Source organism: Gallus gallus, chromosome 3, assembly GCF_016699485.2.
Source record: "Gallus gallus isolate bGalGal1 chromosome 3, bGalGal1.mat.broiler.GRCg7b, whole genome shotgun sequence".
Taxonomy (NCBI): domain Eukaryota; kingdom Metazoa; phylum Chordata; class Aves; order Galliformes; family Phasianidae; genus Gallus; species Gallus gallus.
The window spans coordinates 26,562,254-26,581,508 of NC_052534.1; the positions used below are offsets into that span (position 1 = coordinate 26,562,254).

General features: G+C 41.3%; 2 long non-coding RNA genes across 10 annotated transcripts in view; both read left to right on the forward strand.

Annotated features, from left to right (window-relative positions):
- The first annotated feature begins 227 nt into the window (after positions 1–227).
- Positions 228–4,641, forward strand: LOC121110336. Its single transcript, XR_005858719.1, has 3 exons — positions 228–566; positions 1,007–1,281; positions 4,413–4,641. It is a non-coding gene; the product is annotated as an uncharacterized LOC121110336 (long non-coding RNA).
- Positions 4,642–5,474: 833 nt separating this feature from the next.
- Positions 5,475–19,255, forward strand: part of LOC112532217 — a 56,946-nt gene continuing 43,165 nt past the window's right edge. For 7 of the 9 annotated variants that reach the window (XR_005858723.1, XR_005858727.1, XR_005858720.1 and 4 more), the window contains exons 1-4: positions 5,475–8,333; positions 10,037–10,372; positions 10,673–15,545; positions 17,671–17,785. This is a non-coding gene — a long non-coding RNA (uncharacterized LOC112532217). The remainder of the gene's footprint in view (positions 8,334–10,036; positions 10,373–10,672; positions 15,546–17,670; positions 17,786–19,255) is intronic. The other 2 variants (XR_005858724.1, XR_005858721.1) reach the window with 2 other exon arrangements.

A 19,255-nucleotide genomic window follows, 5' to 3' on the forward strand; every position in this document is an offset into this window, starting at 1 on the left:
TCTAGAGTGATAGAAACCACAAGATCCCATTACGAGCCATTTCATTTTCAGTGACTAATGGAAGGTCAGATGTAATCAGATGAGAGGAAATTCTTAACTCTTTCTCAGATTCCCTTTTTCCTCTTTAGCAGAAGCAAAGCTCACCAATAAATGAAATTCAGCTCAGATGGGTATTCTTTGTATACAATGTGCCAGTACCTGGTTACTCAACAGAAGACTGGAAGACTGCCTAATGTCTGTCCAAGTCTTATTTTTTCTTCCTGCAAAAACTATTTGCTGCTTGTAAAGTACATTTTAGCTACTCTCAAAACAGCTTTAAAAAAAAAAAAAAATTCACATTTATCATTTTACAGATCATTTAAGCAAATATGGTAGGAAGGAAAGTATCAAGGTTACCGACTGGATTCCTGGAGCAGATGAGTAGACCTTCATGGCCAGACAACAGAGCAAGCTGACGAAGTCCATGTAGCCAACTCTGCAGTCAAAACCAAAGTGCTGGGACTCAGAAGGTCTCGCTTGTTAATTTGACTGTGTGTAAACAAAGAAATGCTGTTGGCCCTATTAATGTAAGTGATTCAACACAGACTGACTCTCAGAGCTATGCAGAGCTCTTGTAAAATTATGTTCATTGTATGCTGAAAAATGTAGGGGCATGGGACTCATGAGCAAGGCCTGGGAACTAAGCTTATGGCTGACAGAAGGGGCAACGCATGAACTGGCAGACAGACTATTGAGCAGTATGTGTACTTTGATCATAAAATACTTTTTAATATCTGTTGGGGTCTCTTCAATATATATGCAAGAGTCTGTGGTATAATGAGCTCTGCATTGTTCTTAAAACTGAAGGAGGATTGTTGATGGAGTCAGAGATCTACGCAGCCAAAGTTTCCCTAAGTGACCTTGAAGTCAGCATGAACATATGTAATATAATGCAGGCAATTATATACAGTATTTTTCTGCCTCTCTTCCTATATTGCTTCCTCCATATTGTTATATCTATTTTCAGCTCAGCGCAGGCCTGAGGGATAATGGCAGATGACTCATGGACCAGACACCAGTGACAACGCATTACTCCGTGTCTGTTGGCCAAGTGCTACTGACTGAAATCACTGGCTCTACCTCAATTCACTGCAGCAAAGTGTCTGGTCTTGCTTGGATTTGCTTGAGAAATGACCTTTATTTTTCTTATCCACATTCTCACCTTATGCAGTCTCCATGTGTGTGCCAAAGTCACCTCCCCTGCAAGGGTGGACAGATTTAGAGATGCTCAAAATGGCACAGGTAAGTGGGGTGAATTTTATTTTTTGAGTTCTTTATTTGTCTTTGAAAAGAAAGCTTCTAAAAATGGCTTATAATTGCAGGTGAGGAGATAACTGTTAGCAACAAATGAGCTTCTGTGCAGTTCCTCCCAGCCACAGTCTGGGGAAGTTTAGGAAGCTGTGTAACCACAGGGATATTTTTTTCCCAGCTCCAGTAGTTCATGTGTCCTTACAGGACTCATTTTCTGTAATTTTGCCAAAAAGCAGTTTTAAAACCTTCACACATGGCATGGACAAAAAAAAAGAGAGGCTTTTAATACAGACCCCTGAACGCTATGGGTGTTGAATCGAGATAACTTTATAATATATGTAGAATGTGACATGGGCGTCCCACTAGACATCTGATGTTGTGCTTGGCCTCTAGGTCACAAGGAGATGTTCTTGCCAGGCAGCACTGTCCTAGGCCTGAGAACCAACTTTGCTTTCCAAGCCTGGTGCTGCAGCCAACTGGGGTCACCCAACTGGTGAGGTCTTGCGGACAGGGTTGTTAGAGTTAGGGTAGTATGGTTAGGTTGTGGCTGGACTTGATGATCTTGAAGTTCTTTTCTAACCTGAGCAATTCTATCATTCTGTGATCACTTTGTATGGATTCTTGCCTAGAACTGTGTAACAGCATAGGCAAGGGTACATATACATACGGGACACGTTATGAAAATCAGAAGATTCTTCTCAAGTGTCCGCATCTTTAAATGAGCAAAAGTAAACAAAAAGAGCATTATCAGGGGGCCTGAGTCTTGGAGGTCCAGCTCGGTCCTTCTAAGAATCTATGTACCTGACATTTTGCTTTAGTTTCATCAAATAAGGAAAGGTGATGAAAACCAAGGAAATGAGCCGAAGTGACCCCTTGCTGGATTAATTGAACACAGTGACAGATTAGAGGCCCTGGTGGGCTCCCCTGCCTAGAACAATATACAGCTGATGTGTGTGATAAAATGAACAAATGCTTCCATCCTATGGATTTTACTGGAGTTAAATGTTTCCTGCCTGTGACAAGTAACAGGAACAGATTTTTCAGGTTTCTTATTATAAAATCTTTCATGATGACATCTTCCGTACAGTCATGTACCTCTTAGAAGCCCTAGAGACAAGCATACGAGTATTTTGATAAAATGATGACTAATTCCATTCTCTTCTCTGCGTGTTGTTATTGATCCTTTTAAAGGCTCTCATTTAATGACTTCCTTTCTGCAGTACAGGGGATCGCTGACTGGGCATTCCTTAGTAGTTTGGGTCTAGAGGCTATTTGGCTGAAGATGAATGGAGTTATGCTTTCATTGGCTTGCTTCTATTGTTTCATGTTCCACTGCCTAGGAGTTTTTTAAAGAAAATCATCAAAGTGAATAATCTGTTCCATACTACAATTATAAATCCTGAGGAGAAAAGTAGGCTGCATCATTTTTAGTAAAAATTGAAAAACCTCAGTCTGGGGATACCAGAAGATATATCAAGCTGTGCTAGAGGTAGAATTAATCCATTCAAACCCAAGCATAAAAAGGGACTTCAGGTTTCTGTGAAACAGAGCTCAGATACTGCAGTTGGCTTTCTGCCAGGCTTTAGGCCATGTAGAAACTAACTTTTGCATAAAGTCTGTGCAACATATTGTGCAGTGAACCCTATGTTAAAGTATCTATTCAAAATCCTAGTGCAAATGCAGAGTATTTGAAGGCCTAAAGAAATTGACATCCTGTCAGGAGCAGAAACAGTGACAGCGTTAACACAAAGAATGTGAATTGGGTCTTTTCCTGGGACATTGATTTACAGGGTTGAGCTTGGAACAGCAATAAAAGTGACTTTAAAATGATCTCACAGTAATGGAAGAGTATGCATTGGAATAAAATGTATACATAACACACACAGCAACTAAAGGGAAGATACTCAGATGAAAACATTGGTGTGGACATCAGTAAGTATCTAGCTTCTTGCATAACCATCTTAGAGAAATGAAACACATTTGGAGACTGCCTTAAACAATTATGTCCAAAAATCTTATCTTGTGTTGACCTTTTCAAACTCACTATTAATGCAAAAATGTGTAAAGGAAGTGCATTGTGATTCTGAATATTACTTTTTTACCTTGGCTTTTCAGCTCATGCAGGAAAATTGTATGTGACTAACGAATACTGAAAAAAAAAAAAAAAAAAAAAAACACCAGAAAAAACCACAGCACAAGTCCAGAGTGAATACATCCATGAGATGCAGTGTTGATGAACTGCTTTTAGATTGGCACTAATCAGCTGCTATGTGACAAGGTGGTTTGAGAGATGTTTGCTTAAGATCCTGAGGCCTCATCAGTTTTTATCAATGTGAAAGCCAGTCCACTGTTGCTATTAAACTTATAGAGCAGATCCCTGAGTCCAAACCACGGCTTTGCTTTATGGTTCTGACTTGAGAAAGTCTACCTGAATGTCTCTACCACCAAAGCACAAGCCCTGGGGACCAAATGTTACATCTGGTTTGGCCCCCAGCCTCCTGTTGAGTGTTTGTCTCGTGTAAAGAGGCAAGGCCACTGAGATGCTTGGTGTCACCATGCATGAGGCTGTTGTCCTAGACATAAGCACCAAACCTGGGTAAGCTAAAGCTGTCCTAAATGTACAAGACCCTAAACTATTGCAGACTGTGGGTGTGCTCTGTGGCTTGGCAGAAAATATCATTCACCACCACCTGAAGCTGACGCAGTGTAGGTGCTCCTTGGAAGGACTTGCGCATATGAGATCACTGTGTTTCACCCTGCAAACACCTGTTTGAACACCACGTGCAGCAAACTGGACAGTTTATTTTTTTGTTCTTGTGAAGTGCAAAGGAGAACAGACATAGAGACATACATGAGAAAGATATTTTTCATTCTAGGTGGGCAGGTGTTAGGAAAGAGCCATAAAGTTGCTGTTTATTGAGAAATGTACATGCTGTGTATTTAAGTGGATATTGGAAATGATAAAATCATGCTCTTCTTTTCTTAAAAACTGTGGATAGCTTACTTAGCTGCAGAAATCATAGCACAGATTGGGTATGGGGCATTGGCAGCATACTTTTGTACTGAGCCCCACTACTTCAGTTGCATTGAGAAAACTGAGAGTTTACTTTCTCTTTTTGCAGTGAGGGTGTGTGGTTTGCTCTCCTGCTTTTGCTTAACTGGCCAGCAAGTGAACTCGGAGTAAGCAGGTCAGCTCAGGAACAAAGAAGAAGGACCTGAAGAGATCAAAATAACAGTAAATGTCACAAAAATTATTTTTCTTAACATGTAAAAACAGCAAATGCCCCATTTTGTAACCTGGAAGAAGTGGACTTCAGGCTGTGTTCCTCCAGACACAAACAGGCATCCTTTGGAGGTGATGTAAATTTGTAATTACTCATGGGGACAATGCAGACTTTTTTTTCCCACTCTTCACTTTATCTCATGTGGAAGATGTGGCTCCAAGAGTTACAGTAGAGTGCAATTGGTTTAGCAGTGTATGGGGATGTGATCTCTGATGTAAGTCATTTAAACAGGTGCCATGTCGCATTAATTGCAAACAAAGGGCTTGCTGAACCACCTATCTGGTTGCATTAGTCAAAGTTAATGAATTATTTATTTATTAAGACATGTCCTCCGGCAGCTGCACGTTCTGCTGGAAATTGTTCAGATGGCAGCTCAGGCCCTTCAGCTGAAGCATACATCTGGCTATGAAACATACCACTGGCATCACCGCTGGGGGAAGGAGGCGTAGGGAAGGGTACTGGAACATGTTTCCTGTACTGTTAGTTTTCTAACCCTTATAATTTCCTCCTGTGTCAGACTGTGACACTCTCCTCTTATCTCTCCAGCAGCACCTGGAGCTTTGCTTCCCTCCAGTCAACAGCTGGGAGCTTATTACCTTTGAGTCTTACCCAGTGTCACCTGAATACAACATACGTTATTCCTCTGAATTGCCGTGTGCTGCTTTTGCATTTCTGTTAGTTGATTCATCATCTTAATGTTAAGCAAGCTCTTAAATCTTGAGCTTCAAGCTATAACTAGTGAACTTGTAAAGAGGCAGATTATTCTTTAAAACTTATATTTTCTAAGGTTTGTTTACTACTGATATTAAGAAAATGCAGACATCTTTACAGTTATATGTCTTTTTATAAAGCCTCAGCCCTGTATTGTTTATGTTTGTTTCCTTTGGTGTTCAGCAGGTTCACAGACATCTCTTATCTCCATAAAACTCCTAGAGAGCATCCAGAGGAGGGCTAAGAAGATGGTGAAGGTTCTGGAGGATTCTTTCCAACTCAAGGTATTCTGTGATCCTAAAAGAGGGGCAGCAGCCAGCAAGGATGGAATCATCACAAAGGGGAGAAATTGCACTTAATGGGAGGCAGCCAGGGTGCTTGGTGCACTTATCACACTTGCCTGCATCATACTGCTTTCTCCTCTGCCTCTGCTTTTCCACATGAGGACTCTGCTACGTGAAGGCCAAGGTAAGAGGAGGTGACTGCTTTTGAACAAAGAATGTGTGGTGCTGAGTTTTCCCAAGGAGATGGGCAAAGCCTATGGCATGGAGCAGGAGGAGCTGAGGGCAGTGGAGCTTCTACCCTGTAGAACAGGGAACTCCTGAAGTTGCCAGTCCTACAACAAGTGTTTAGAGGAAGCTGATTGGGCTGGGGGCTTTCACAAAACACATGTCCAAACTAGAAGTGTCTGAGAGTGCACCAGCAGTTCGTTGTGAAGCTGACAAAAGCCACAGGCATGCAGTACTAGGCAGGACAAAGCAGTGCCTGAGGTCTCTGTGTCCATCACAAGTAGCACTCATGACACCATGTTTGACTCGGGATGCTGTGTTTGCCAAAGCCTTCAGGAGCTTACTGCATGCTCTACCTGGGGCAGAGAGAGAGGGCAGGCCTTTATAAAGTGAGCTCAGAGGTGCTTTCAAGTGGGATGTCCTGCCTCTGGGTGTATTTTAAGCCATGTTTGTAAGCAGAAAAACTGTTGCAGCTTTTAGTGGTTTCTGTTATTTGGTTTCGGCATTGGTAGTGAGACTTGAGAGCCAATCCTGAGCTCCCAGAATCTCTGCTGTGTTGCTCCACAGACTTTACAGAATGATGAGCACCAAAACCAGGCTTTGTCACCACAGCAGGAAGGCTTGCATCTCCTGTACTCACAGCTGCCCCCTGGGCATGAGAGCATCTTGGGCATGGCCTGTCCTCACTGTGTCTCTTGAGCCATCTTGTTGTTGAGGTGGTTGCATGAACCAGCTAAACATCTAAACATTTCTTAAACGTTTCTTTGTGATTTTGATACTTGTGCTCATCTCCCATAGATTCATGGCTGAAGACATCACGAAAGAAAACAAACCTCCTCCAAACAGTTGTGCATGTATAAATCACCTACATATGTTTCTTGTTCCTTGCTATGCATGGGTTTCTTTTTAATATAATTCTTGGCACGACAGAAACCATGTTGGTGACATTATTAGTATTGTTGGCCTGGAATGTTTTTAATAACATTGAGTTTGTTGGTACAGAGCGTGAATTAGTTGTCAGTTCTTGAGAAGTCAGAATGTAATTGCTGATCAAACATTTAAAATATGATTTGTATTAGCGATGGTTTTCCCTATAAATTCTTTCTTATGGCCATTAGGCAGGAAGCCAAAAGCTGACAGTGTGGCAGCTCTGCTCAGCAGTCACAGTTTGGAGCGCAGCTCCAGGCTTCTATTCCTGACTGAATTTCTCATGTTTTTCAGAGGGGTTTTTTTTTTCTTTTTTTTTCTTTTTTTTCTCTTTTGGCAAGAAAAGCTTGAAAATAAGCTTAGGCCAACCTGAAATACATCTTTCTCCCATTCTGCCTTTCCAGGGCTGCTGTCAGGCTGACAGATCAGTTACTGCACAGCTCTCTCTATTACTCTCTATAGAAATAAATCTGCGTTTCCTCCCAGACTGTTCTCCATCACCCTGCCTTCTTTCATAGCCATCACAAAATGGGTGTGGAAGCAAAGTACTTTTTGCAGACACCTCTACAAAATGTGGACTTCACCTGTGAAACCATAGAATTAGTGAGAGTAAGCCAAAGCAGAAGGTTTGTTTTTTTTTTTAAACTGAGTTCAGCTCCAAGTATAATGTTTTAACAGATTAATCTACCCTTCCTTCCTGTTGGTGTTGAGATTATCATTCCATGAGTATTGTTCCTCCCTTCCTCCGACCTGCACATGCTTCTTTTGACAACATAGTGTGCAGACAAATTATTCACGCTCCACTGAAGTGCTGTTCATCTAATAGATAGAAAATTCTTGTCAGAGAAAGGGGAGGAGAAAGAGACTTCTATGGGAAGAAACACCAGTGCTACACAGGAGCCCGCTAATGATGGGGAGCAAAGAACAGTGACGCTTCCCATTGCTTCAGCACCCCAGTGACAGAACTTTCCTTCTACAACTGTTGGGAGGGAAAATGCTATTCCGGTATTAATGCTGTCAGATTATCTCAGCATAGTTCAGGGTAGGTATTTTCAGGACAGCAGACCAAACGGGTCATTTGGCTATACTTTCTATGGCAGATCAAAGCTTCATCACTCTCCTTGTTCAGTATCTTCTGGTTACTCTTAAAATGTGAAGCTCGTTTGTTCCAGTAGCTGACAAAGGAGCCTGGCTTCTTGGCCCATAAACTTCCACCTCTGTGCTGAACTCCTCAGCAGGTTCCCAGAAGGCATGTACCACAGCTGGTTGAACCTGCATGACCAACTGAACTCTTCAGAGCAAATTCCTTTCTCCTTTTGCTGGCTACATATTTCTCTGAGCTCATTTCTTTGCTTACCCTGTCATCATCTGGAGTTTGCCTTCAAGATAATACCATCAGTTAATGTTTGCATAATGTTTGAAAAGTCTGAAGTACCAATTCAGAAAATTCATTGCATTTTTTCTTTGTGTTCCTCCTGACACTCTTTCCCAATCCAGGCATGCCAGTTTCCCTCTGAAGCCTGTTGTCTTGCGTCCCAACAACTGGTACCTGTTCTCAGCTTCATCCATGCCTGTTTAACTTCTGTGCTGCTGGAAGTACGGTGTGGAACTGGTTGGTTTTATGCTCTTAGTTGCTTCATATTCTATTAGTGATACTGGCTTCATGTGTGCTTGTAAAACCTCTCGAGAGTATCAAAGAAAGTGAAAACTTGCTGAATGCAGATGAAGTTTTGGGAGACGGATTTGTACTAGAACCTTCTATTGAGCATGTTTAAACTACTAAAGAAGGATTTTTTTGGTTGTGTAGTTTCTTTCTATTCTTCTTCATCTCCTCTCCTCTCCTCCCCTCCCCAAATACTTCAGATTTAGGGGAGATCGTTGTGGAAATTCTAACTCTTTAGATGTAAAAGCCATCACAGTAACAAATATCAGGTCCATGCTCCATGGTGTACGGTTCAGCATTGCTCATGCAAAGATGTTATGGGCATAAAATCTCAAACAATAGCTCCCACTTTGGAAATAGACCAAAAATTTTGCTCAAAATATTCAAAAATCTTTTGGCTCTACAAAGACACTGGGGTCAATTAAGAACAAGTGGTTACAACTTGGAAAAAGGAATATGATAAAAGGAGGGCAGAGAGCGGGAGTGTTGACTACCAGGGTCCATGATATGAAGGAAACTAGTTACAATGGTGCTTATTCTGGAGTGTGTGCAAACATCCAACAGTAACGGTCTAGCTAGGGCAGAAAGGCAAAAACCCTTTTCTGTGGTAGCCTTGTTTCCTGAGGGACAGATCGCTTTCCAGCTGAGATGAGTTCATGTCAATGGTTCATGACAGTTCAAGTAAACTGCTCTAGTGGTATCAGAGATAGTATTTTTAGTGGGCACAAATGAGCATGGTTGCAGTGGAAAGAGCAACTGCCCAGTTTTTCTTTTCTGAGTACATTGCAGCTGGCTTTGGTGACACTCCATGTTAAGCGGGAAGAACCAGTGGAGCATGGCATGGCATTACTTGTTTTCCTCATCTCTTAATTTTCCAGGCTGATAAACATGCTAGAGGAAATGCACACATGCAATTAATATTAAAGTATGTGGTTGGAACTGCTTAGCTACAGGATTTCCCTGCAACCATGAGCGCTCAGTTCAGCCAGAAAATCCCAAGGCAGCCTCCATGTTGGTCCTTGTACCAGCACAGGTGTTTTATGGGGAATGCTTCCCTCTAGAACTGGTGTGTCCTGGGCTGATCCATCTCCAAAACTCAAGTCAAACACTTTTTCGCCAGCACCTGCGATTCTTGTACGCATACACCTTAGGGTACTCCTGCTGTGTCCAACAGCCTGCTCTTTTTCTGCCTTTGCTCTTCTTCCACATTGAACCTTTATTTTGTCTGAGCATCATGTCTTGATTCTCTTCAAGCTATCAACAGTCCCTTCCTCATCCTTCATGCCCAGACCCTGATTGCTTTCATTTTATTCCCTCACAAAGGAAACAGAGGGGAAAAAAAAGGCTCATGAAGCAGTGAGAATCACTGCCAAAGTTATCCCGGCAATGAGCTCACTGGTTTTCAGAAAATAATGATGATTTAAAATATGGTGCTTGGATAGATCCAGGGTTGCATAATGGGTGTCTATGACTTTATTTCAGATGGTTTACTCTGCTCTTTGGTCCTACTTTTCCGTTCCCTAACAACTCCTACCTCTGACTTTACTCTTGACATTTCCTGTTTCACCCCTGTTTGCTTGCTGAGTTGCTTTGGTTGGGGAGAGGACCTGTTTTTACCAGCCCCTAAAGGACAAGTTGTTTTTTTTTTCCAGGAGATTTGCCAGTTGTGGCTAAAATTTCTCCATCACTGTTGCTCTGAGCTAAAAATAAATGAATAAATAAATCATCAGAATCAGCGAGCACCCACCTGATGCACTGCACTTCAGTAAAGTTGTCTGTGCTCTGAGCTGAGATTCAGCCCACTCCTGTTTCTGCCTTTCATGGGCCCTCTTCATGGATGACAACCTAGGCATACTCCAGGCTCTTACTAGTTGGATCCTTGTGCCCTGCTTATCCTGCTCATGCCATGGGACCACAGCCATACAGAAATCCAACCTTTAATGGATGTTTTGAGATGATTCCTGCTGGAGGACAAAAGATCATCGAAGGTATTCATTTTGGCTTTTTCCCCACTAATTGCTGTCCTGAACCCAAAGTGCCTCCAGCACAGAGGAGAGTGATAGAAGCAGCAAGAAAATGTAGTGTACAACCTGAAAGAAATGGAAAAACAGATCAGACTGTTCTTAAAATTAAAAGACTGACCAAAATATCCCGATGAGCCATGAAATCACTAATGAGTCACATCACAGGATGGGCTAAGGAGTAATACAAAAAAACTTCTTGTTTCAATCCCGTACTCGTGCCAGAATGTTGACTCCTCACTACTGATGTTTCTTTTCCCTCATCAGTGAGCTACTATCTGCCATTTTGGATAAGATGATTCCTTTCGGAGAGAAAAATATGAAAAGGAAAAGAGAATCCCTGCCCTGATATTCATCAAGCCAGCAGGAAAAGCATGCAGAAAATTCTGGTATTGTGAAACTGGTACACCTTTGCTTCCAACTCTGGCTGATTATTCTGAAATTTAATTAAGCAGCACCTTTGAGTTTTTTTTTTCTTTTCCATTTCATATTAGCAAATTAACTGTTTTACTTTGAGAAAAAGCTTATATGTCACAGGTGACCTCATCTTTGGCAAACAGGTTTTTGCCACATCTTTCTGAGAAAACAATCTTGCATTACTTACAATGAGAAGTTTACCAAAACAATTCTAGTTTAAATCAAAATGTAGCAAAAATGCTTTTGTGACCTGAAAATTCAGCTGCCATGGGTGGACGAGCTTTAGCTAAGGCAGAGGACTGGGAACTGGGAGAAAGCGTGCCAAAGAATGAGGTCATGGCAGAACTCTGGCATCCACAGTCATGGTCTTCAAGGACCTGAGTCCTGGGGATGGAAGGCCTACTTTTGTCAAGCAGCCTTGGGAAAAGACACACAACAGCAACCATGCTACTGCTGGAGCTGGGGGCTTTTGTCAGAGATCACATAGATGCTTGGCTCTGAGCTCTCTTGCAAGTGGGCAAGTTGTTCCACAAGCATTCTGTGGTGTGCTGTAATGTATTTGTGACTTTCATTAATATGTTCAGCAATTAATTCAGCGCACCTGCAAGATAAATTAGATGTCTTCTTTCATCATCCAGCATTATGGGAAGCTGTTTTGCTGACACAGTGCAGGGAATGGAAACATGGCTGTCTGTGGGTTTGATGGCCAAAACTGCAGTCAGATCAGTGGTGCTGCAACTGGCATGCTGTTGTGTGGTGCTGGGGGCACCACACAATGACTATGTTTGGGCAAATTGTTTCCATAGTTTGAGAGAGAAAAGCAGCTTGTTGCTGGTCCAGATTTTGTAATTCAGAAGTTCTCTGTGGGTTTAGATGAAAGTCATGTTGATGGATATTCCAGTTTGGCGAGCATCTACATGGGAAAGCAGTGTTTTATGGTCATCCTGGCCCACTGGGCTCACCTAGTAAAGCAGCTTACAAGTAATTTGTAAGTTTTGGGGTGGTTTCAATCACTCTTTTATAGCTCATATATATATTTTTAAATCATGGTTTAATGATGTGTACAGCAATAGTCCAAGAGATGGCTTGAATGCTATTAGGGTCATACCCAAATGTTGCCAGTGTCAGATCAGAAGCCTGAGCCAAGCAAAGAGACAGTTTTTCCTTCCTTCCTCCTTCTATTTTTCACTCTTTTCCTCATAAATGTGACTAAAAATAATGTGCCCTGCTTGCCTCATTTGCTAAGTAAAACATGCATACCTGCTTGTTAAACTGTAATTTTAGCTTCACTTTGATTGATTGCTCAAGTAGGAAAGGTTTGAATTTTCGTCTTGTGCAGACACATTCAAATTAGGTGGCAAGTCTGTTGGATGCATTGTTTTTGTGAAGACTGGAGCTTCCCAAATGACTGAGAAAAGTTTAAATGAACTTAATGAATTTTATTTTCTTTATTTCCCCCTTTTTCTTTTTTAGCTGGTACTTTAACAAGGTCGGTAAAGTACTTGATGTTTTGGAATGGTGAGTGCATACCTCCTGAGTGAAGTGCAGCCAAAGCTGCAGCTGCAGCTCTTTCTACATGCTGTTCATTGGCTTGGGGGCTGCTAGGGCTGCCAATGGGGCAGTTCCACCACTGGCTCAGGCCCACAATGCTTGTGATTAGCTGCACGAGAGGGGAGGTGCTGAGGTGGAGTGCCTGGAGAAATGCCACCACTAAAACACCATAGGGTGATATGGAACCCCTAAAAATATAACTGTCTTAGTGTTTTGTCCAATTGTATGTTCTGGAGCTTCATGTTAATACTTGAAGCAAAGACTGGTTTTGGTTGTGGTTTGGTTTTCTGTTTTTCATGTCTTCATGCCTACTTGCAGCTGGTAGATTAAGAGCTCTGCATGTCCCCTAGTCCCTGTAGGGGCTATATGCACAGCCAACCACATGCTAGATGAAATTAGTGATCTTTTCCAGCCCCGATGATTCCGTTTTTTCTGTGCACTACTGCCTGTTGTGAGCTGGCACACTGGGCAGGGAAGGTACCTGTGTGACTTTGAATGCTTCCACTGAAGCACAACACTTCTGAAACTAATGGTGATTATTCTCTGTCGAACTGGCAAGGATGGGTTTTTGGAACAGAATACCCGGAGCTGAATTCAGCCTGGTGTGGGAGGTTATTTCAGTCTGAATTCCTTCTTTGTAGGAAGACTAGAAAAAAGGAGAGAGAAGAAAGATGGAAGCCAAGGGATCCAGGTTGAGTTCAAAGCCACTACTTGCTTACTGGTACTTCTAAAAAACTGATTTGGAGCAACACTGGCAGGATTAAAATGGCCCTGCTGGACCAGACCAATGCTCTGTAGGTGACTGAGTCAAGCAACAAATGTTTACAGAATGTGTACAACCTTTCAATAGCCAGAGGTTTTAACCTCAGCATCTGGGCCACCATGGTCCAGCGAACAATGGATCCACACTCCAACAACACATTGCATCTCTTGAATTGCATGTTAATTTTTTTGCAAACCACAGCATTTTGTGGCAACAAGTACTAGGACTAATCCCTCTCTCCATGTCAGGTAGTTACACATTTAATAATTCATTGTAAGGAAAATTACTTTCTTTGGCTTTTTTTATTAGACTTGCAGGCAGACATTGTTATTTGACACTGTGTGGTTATTTTACTAGAGAAATGAATTTGTTTTAAAGGTTTTAGATAAATCAACTTCTCAACTGGAAGCAGATTTCCACTCAGCTCTGTTGATGAGAAATCTCAATCTACTTCAGATAAAATTAGCTGGGAGATTATAACCTCTTGTTAGCAACGTGGGTAGTAATATCTTCAGATGGTAAAACCAGATTTGGAAGAGAACATCTGCCCAAGCCTCAGGCTGTGAAAGCCAGCTTAAAGTGAAGTAAATTTTGAATGACTGTCACTGAACTTGTGCAGTGGAACCTGAGGGAGTATCTCTGCGTTAGAAAAACCTGATTTGTTGTATCTTGTTTTGGATTTGCTTGGGCTTTGTCCTCTTTGGGTATGATTCTGTTCTGTGTGAAAAACCTTCAGTCTCTGTGGATACACAGCCAATGTTTCCTTGTGTCTTCAGATGCAACAGTCACGTAAGTAACTATATCCTGATAATAAGTGGGTGAAATCACAAATTGGTTCACTTCCCTTCCTCTTTTTCCTTCTAATCAGAAGATGAAGCCACTTCAGAACTGCAGAGGAGGCTGTGCTACCATTGGTATGCCATGCCTGTGGTAAGCACACATTTTAAATCACAGTTCTAGAGCCTGTTTATGCAGACAGATGTCATGTGCTTAAAAATAATGAGTTTATTCAGAAAGAAAAATTCCCCCAGAAGTGATTAATTAATGGAGACTCATTCTCAGTGTAACAGCCAGCTAGAATTATTTCAGGCGTTCTCTTGAAGTCAATTACCTGTTGGAAAATCTGTTCTCTACACCAAGTTGGTCCAAGTTCCACAGCTAGCAATAATGAAGCAGTGGTATATAGCAAGAAACAGTAAATTTTTCATAACTGCTTGTTCTTCTCATTGTAATACATCAATAGGATTATGAGACAGCGATCTAGTTTTTGAAGTTTAAAGTTAAGAGACAAGGCAAACAGTGGCTTTTCTGACCACTGATGTAGAGGTGTCATATGTTTTTTATTAAAAAAAAGACCTGGGATCCAATAATTTCAAGGTGATTTACACAGTAAAATAGTTTGCTTTTTCAAATGCATGTATGGATTTGTGAAAAAGTGAGAGTGACAATCCATAGGTGTGACTGGTGACTCAGTATTGTAGGTGCTGACTCTTCATCGTACCTTACCTCAGACTGCATTCAGCGTGAAAGGGAATAGCTGTGTCACAGAGCATTCTAACAAAATTGTGATTGCTGCTGTTCAAGATCGTCACTGCTGTTATGAAACACAGGTAGACGCTGTGTGGCAAACACAGTGCAGCAAAAGCCTCTGTCATGGTTCTTTCCCAGTCCTTCAACTCGTACCCAGGTGCAGGCCCAGGTAAATCATTGCCACAGTGAGCTGCCCTGCTGGGCTGGAGCTGCAGCCCATCTTCCCCCCCAGCATTTTCTCCCTTTTCTCCCTACTTTCAGAGTTTCATAATGGAGTTATAAAAACACATTTCACAGTGAATCTTGGCAAAGTGACAGCTGAAAAATGACTTTTCCCTAGTAATTTTAAACGCATCAGCTCAGTCAGTGTTAAGATATTCTAAGAAACAGAAGTTGGGAGAATAACAGTATTTAAAAAGCGTGACGTCTCAGGTTGATCCTGATGGGAAGATGTCATTTGTCTTTTGATGATAAAAAGATCTGAGATCCAATAATTTCAAAATATTAATGAAATGCTATATAAGCATCAAATGAATATATTGACTGGGGCTGGGACTGCTCTTTTCCTGTAGTTACATAACATGTCTTGTCTAGTAAAAGAAACAATATGTAATTGTAGGTATTTACGCAGCTGACAGACCAGAAAGGCTTCTGTGGGATTGTTCATGTCTCTGAAGTAAATTGAATGCATTTTGTAAAATTTTCTAATTATGTATTTACTCAAGGATCTGTTCTGATCTTCAGGGTAAGTACTGCAACTCAATGTTGACATAGAAAAAGAGGTATGTTTTATTTTTTATTTTTTTTTTCCCATAGGTTTATACAAACAAAGCTATGCTTTACCGTGCAGTGTCGTGGTTCACCTTTCCACTTACACAGGTAAAATCCGTGTCAGCTGCATAGGAACTTTCAATTGTTTGGAAGGGGTTTCTTTGGCTTGCATCATGTGTTTATTTGAAAGACATCCTAAATATTAAATGAATTATTGTGGGTTAGTTTTTTTTGTTGTTGTTTGTTTGTTTGTTTCAAATATACCAACATAATTGTTTTTGGAAGAGAGACATCCTGCAGTTGTATAACATCAAGTAAAGACTCTCTCTGAGTGGGCATGTGGGGGTCAGGGAAAATGAGGTGAAAAGGTGCCAGAGAGGAGGAAGTGTCTGAGAGGCACTTGTAGTTTGGAAAAGCAAGAAGTGGGATCCCATGGGGTCCAGGCTGCCGGTGAAGCAGTACAGGGAAGTAACAGAAGCTGAGGGGCTATTGTACATTTAATGTATTCAGAGGACCAAACTTCTCAATTCTACAGGAAGCACATCATCATTTTCTTCTCTTCTATGGAATTACTCCTATTTCATGCATTTTCTAAGATCAGAACGCAACCCTTTGTAGCAAAGATGTTTGTTTTGAGGTATTTTTACCTTGTGTGAAAAATTTGTGTCAGTTCTTTGTTGTTGTTGTTCTCTGCTTGTGCCTGCAAAATTGGAAGGTCCTAAGACCCTACTGATTCATACTGCTGTGAGGCACAGCAGCGTTTGTTGGTATCCTGAGGAGGGGGAACCAAAACAATCATATATTCCAGAGAAAACATGCTTAATGAACCCACATGCACTGATTTGCCCCCAGTAGAGATCCTCTGCAACAAAATGGGTCGTTGTGTCATGCAAAGACAACTGAAAACCATAAAATGTATGTCCTCTGCTAAAAGTGTCAAATGAGACAATGGCAAGTGTCATTTATGGTGCTTCATTTTCTTGTTTTCTTGACTTGTACCTGATGAGAAAGGAAGGACTTGGGAAACAGCAGAGATCCCCCTCTGTTTCATCCGCCCAATTTTTTGTTATTGTTTGAAAGAAATTTTCTCGAGCAGATGTTAGTAGTTGGCAGCCATGCTGGTCTTAAAATACCCAAGAAATATACAATGAAGAACAGCAGTGAAAAAAAAAAGACTATGGAATACTCTTGAAAATATATTGTGTTATTCTTAACTGCTTTTCCAAAAGGGCTGTGTTTTTAATATAATCTGCTTTGCTGAAGCATCTCTTAGATGAGAACTTCAAAATGTGGTAGACAAATTGTTTCAACATGTCTGTGGGATAGGTAAGTCCTATTAACTCCATTTTACACAGGGAGAAATCTAAACATCAGAGAGCTGAGAGCACTGTTTTCCAGCTTTGGTGTTACTGAATGACTGTCAGAACTAAGAGTATTGTATTAAATTTCACCCCCTAAGTCCAATTTAGTCCTCTGCCTTTCCAGCAGGAGGTTTATTAGAACTTCAACTTTTCCATTCGCAGGTTATAAAATGAGCAAAGGCAGGGATGAGTGTGAGATATGTCCAGTCACTCTTGAGATGAACAGTGTCTCTCTGAAGTTAATTATAAGCCCCTAAATTAAAGCGTGTCATAAATATGTCAGACTGAATGTAGCCTTCTCAAAGTTCCTCAACTTGAAACTGTTAAACCTACCAGTACACCTCTTGTCTAAGTTCACAAAATGTGGGCAAATTCCCCAATAACTGATGGCCTTAATAATATTAGTCTTATGGTGTTTGTTGTTGTTGTGTTGTTGTTGTTTCAAAAAATTTTTAATCACATGTTCGCTAGGTATTGATTACTGGGGATGTGTGGTCAGCACCACTGCTTCATCCGGTGTCTCAGACAGAAACTTCAAAAATACAGAAGTCTAATAAGAAAGTTGTGTTCATGATGAAAAGAGAAAACTAAAAGCACAGCAGTCTACGAAGGGTAAAAGTCTAAAAGCAATTTTCAGTTCTCTGAATAAAATGCTATGGTGGTATGAAATGTATATTGAGGTGGGGCTTGCTTAATGAGTTGGAGGTGTACCTTAATTGACTTTTGTTAGGTTCTCCATTGTTTGAAAGAGACAAAAAACTGTCGTTCTAAATGCCTTAAACTCTGTTACTGCCTGTCAGGCTGAAACCAACCTGTTCTTTGACGTTTTTTTTTTTATGACAACCTCCTCTTGGATGAACTTGGAACTGCAGACTAACTCACCGCTGCTAGTGGTCTCAGCCACTGCCGATGAGAGGACTGTGGAGGCTGCCCTGGCATGGAGATATTCATACCTTTCTATTTGGCAAGAGTATCCCCAAAACAAAGGTTGGTGCCACAGTGCCATCCCCGAAGGGCCCCAGTGGGAAGAAACACTTCAACAATAGTTCTTTATGAGGGGCAGGATTAGAGACCAAAAAGAGCCCTTCTCTTTCCTTGCCTCTGTTCCTCAGTCCTCATTTAACATGCATGAGAAGCTGGGAATAGTCACTCTTTGGAGTCATGCTTTACTCTCATGAGAATCACCAAATCTTAGTCTTTGTATGAAATTAGCTATTTTAGTAATTATCGTCATTGCCCACACTTCACTTTTCTGCACAGATAAACAGAGAAGCTGGGTGTCAGGATGTGGCAGCTTTGAGTGTTTGCTCTCCAATACTGGATGTCTAAAACCAAAACTCAATGGGTGGCAAGTTGCTGGGAGGTGTCGCCACTTCTTTAGACGTTCATAGAGTCACAGAGTTTGGAAAAGACCTCCGAGATCATCTAGTCCAGCAGTCCACCTACCACCAATATTTCCCCACTGAACTGTGTCCCTTAGTACAGCATTTAAATGTTTCTTGAGCTTCTGAGGAGGCAAATGAAAGAATAATTTGGTTTTGAATATCTAACATCTTTTATGACTACATCTCTCTAGCACTTTTTTGAAACTGTGTAGTTCATTTCAAATTACATTATTGCAAAGGCACCAGAAACATGAAGGTGAGCCAATAGCTCATTAGTACCACCAGGGGAAGGTAAAAGAATTAGCAGTTTCTGTGATGAGCAGCCGCAGCTAAAATACATACCGTCTCTATGGAACTAGATGTGCTGCTAACACCAAGAGCTTGTAATAATATGATCTTTTAAAAACGTATGTTTCATAAATGGAAAAATGAACTAAAGAGGCACCTGGTGAAGATTTCAAGAAGCTGTACTGCTTGATTAAACACTAACTTCATGTAAATGTACTATGTGCGAGCAGGGACTTACAAGCACAGAGGCTGCAGTGTGCCTCTGACAAAGGCAGAAGAATGCTAGCTCTGTCCGTGTGCACAGCAAGTTGCCAGGAGTTCAGTAAACTTCTGTGTTCAGGAAGCCTTGTGCCAGAAAGAAAAAATGAGCTGAGAAGTAATAATGGTGATAACAGCATTCAGGGAGGCAGGCATAATGCCTCAGTTGATCCTGGCCTGCAGCACCGATGCTGCTCGGCAGAATTTGGTGCAGGGGGATCTTCTCAAAAGTTCATTCTGACACTCAAGCTGATCTAGAGCTAAAATAGAGTATATATTTTTTTCTGGACAGCCACATTTGCACAGTACGTAGGTGAGGTGATTACCTCAAAACAATTTCCCATGAAAATCAGTACTCTGTGGAGGGGTTCCCTACTCACTTGTGAAACCTCTGAGTACATTTGTGCTCTTCTGACTTACTGTCAAGAAACCCAGGCAGTACTGAGCTTTGTGCTTCTGTTGGTGGCAAGAAACCAGAGGACAGCAAATACTGTCCCTCTTGTGTCAACAGAAAAGCGAATGCAAA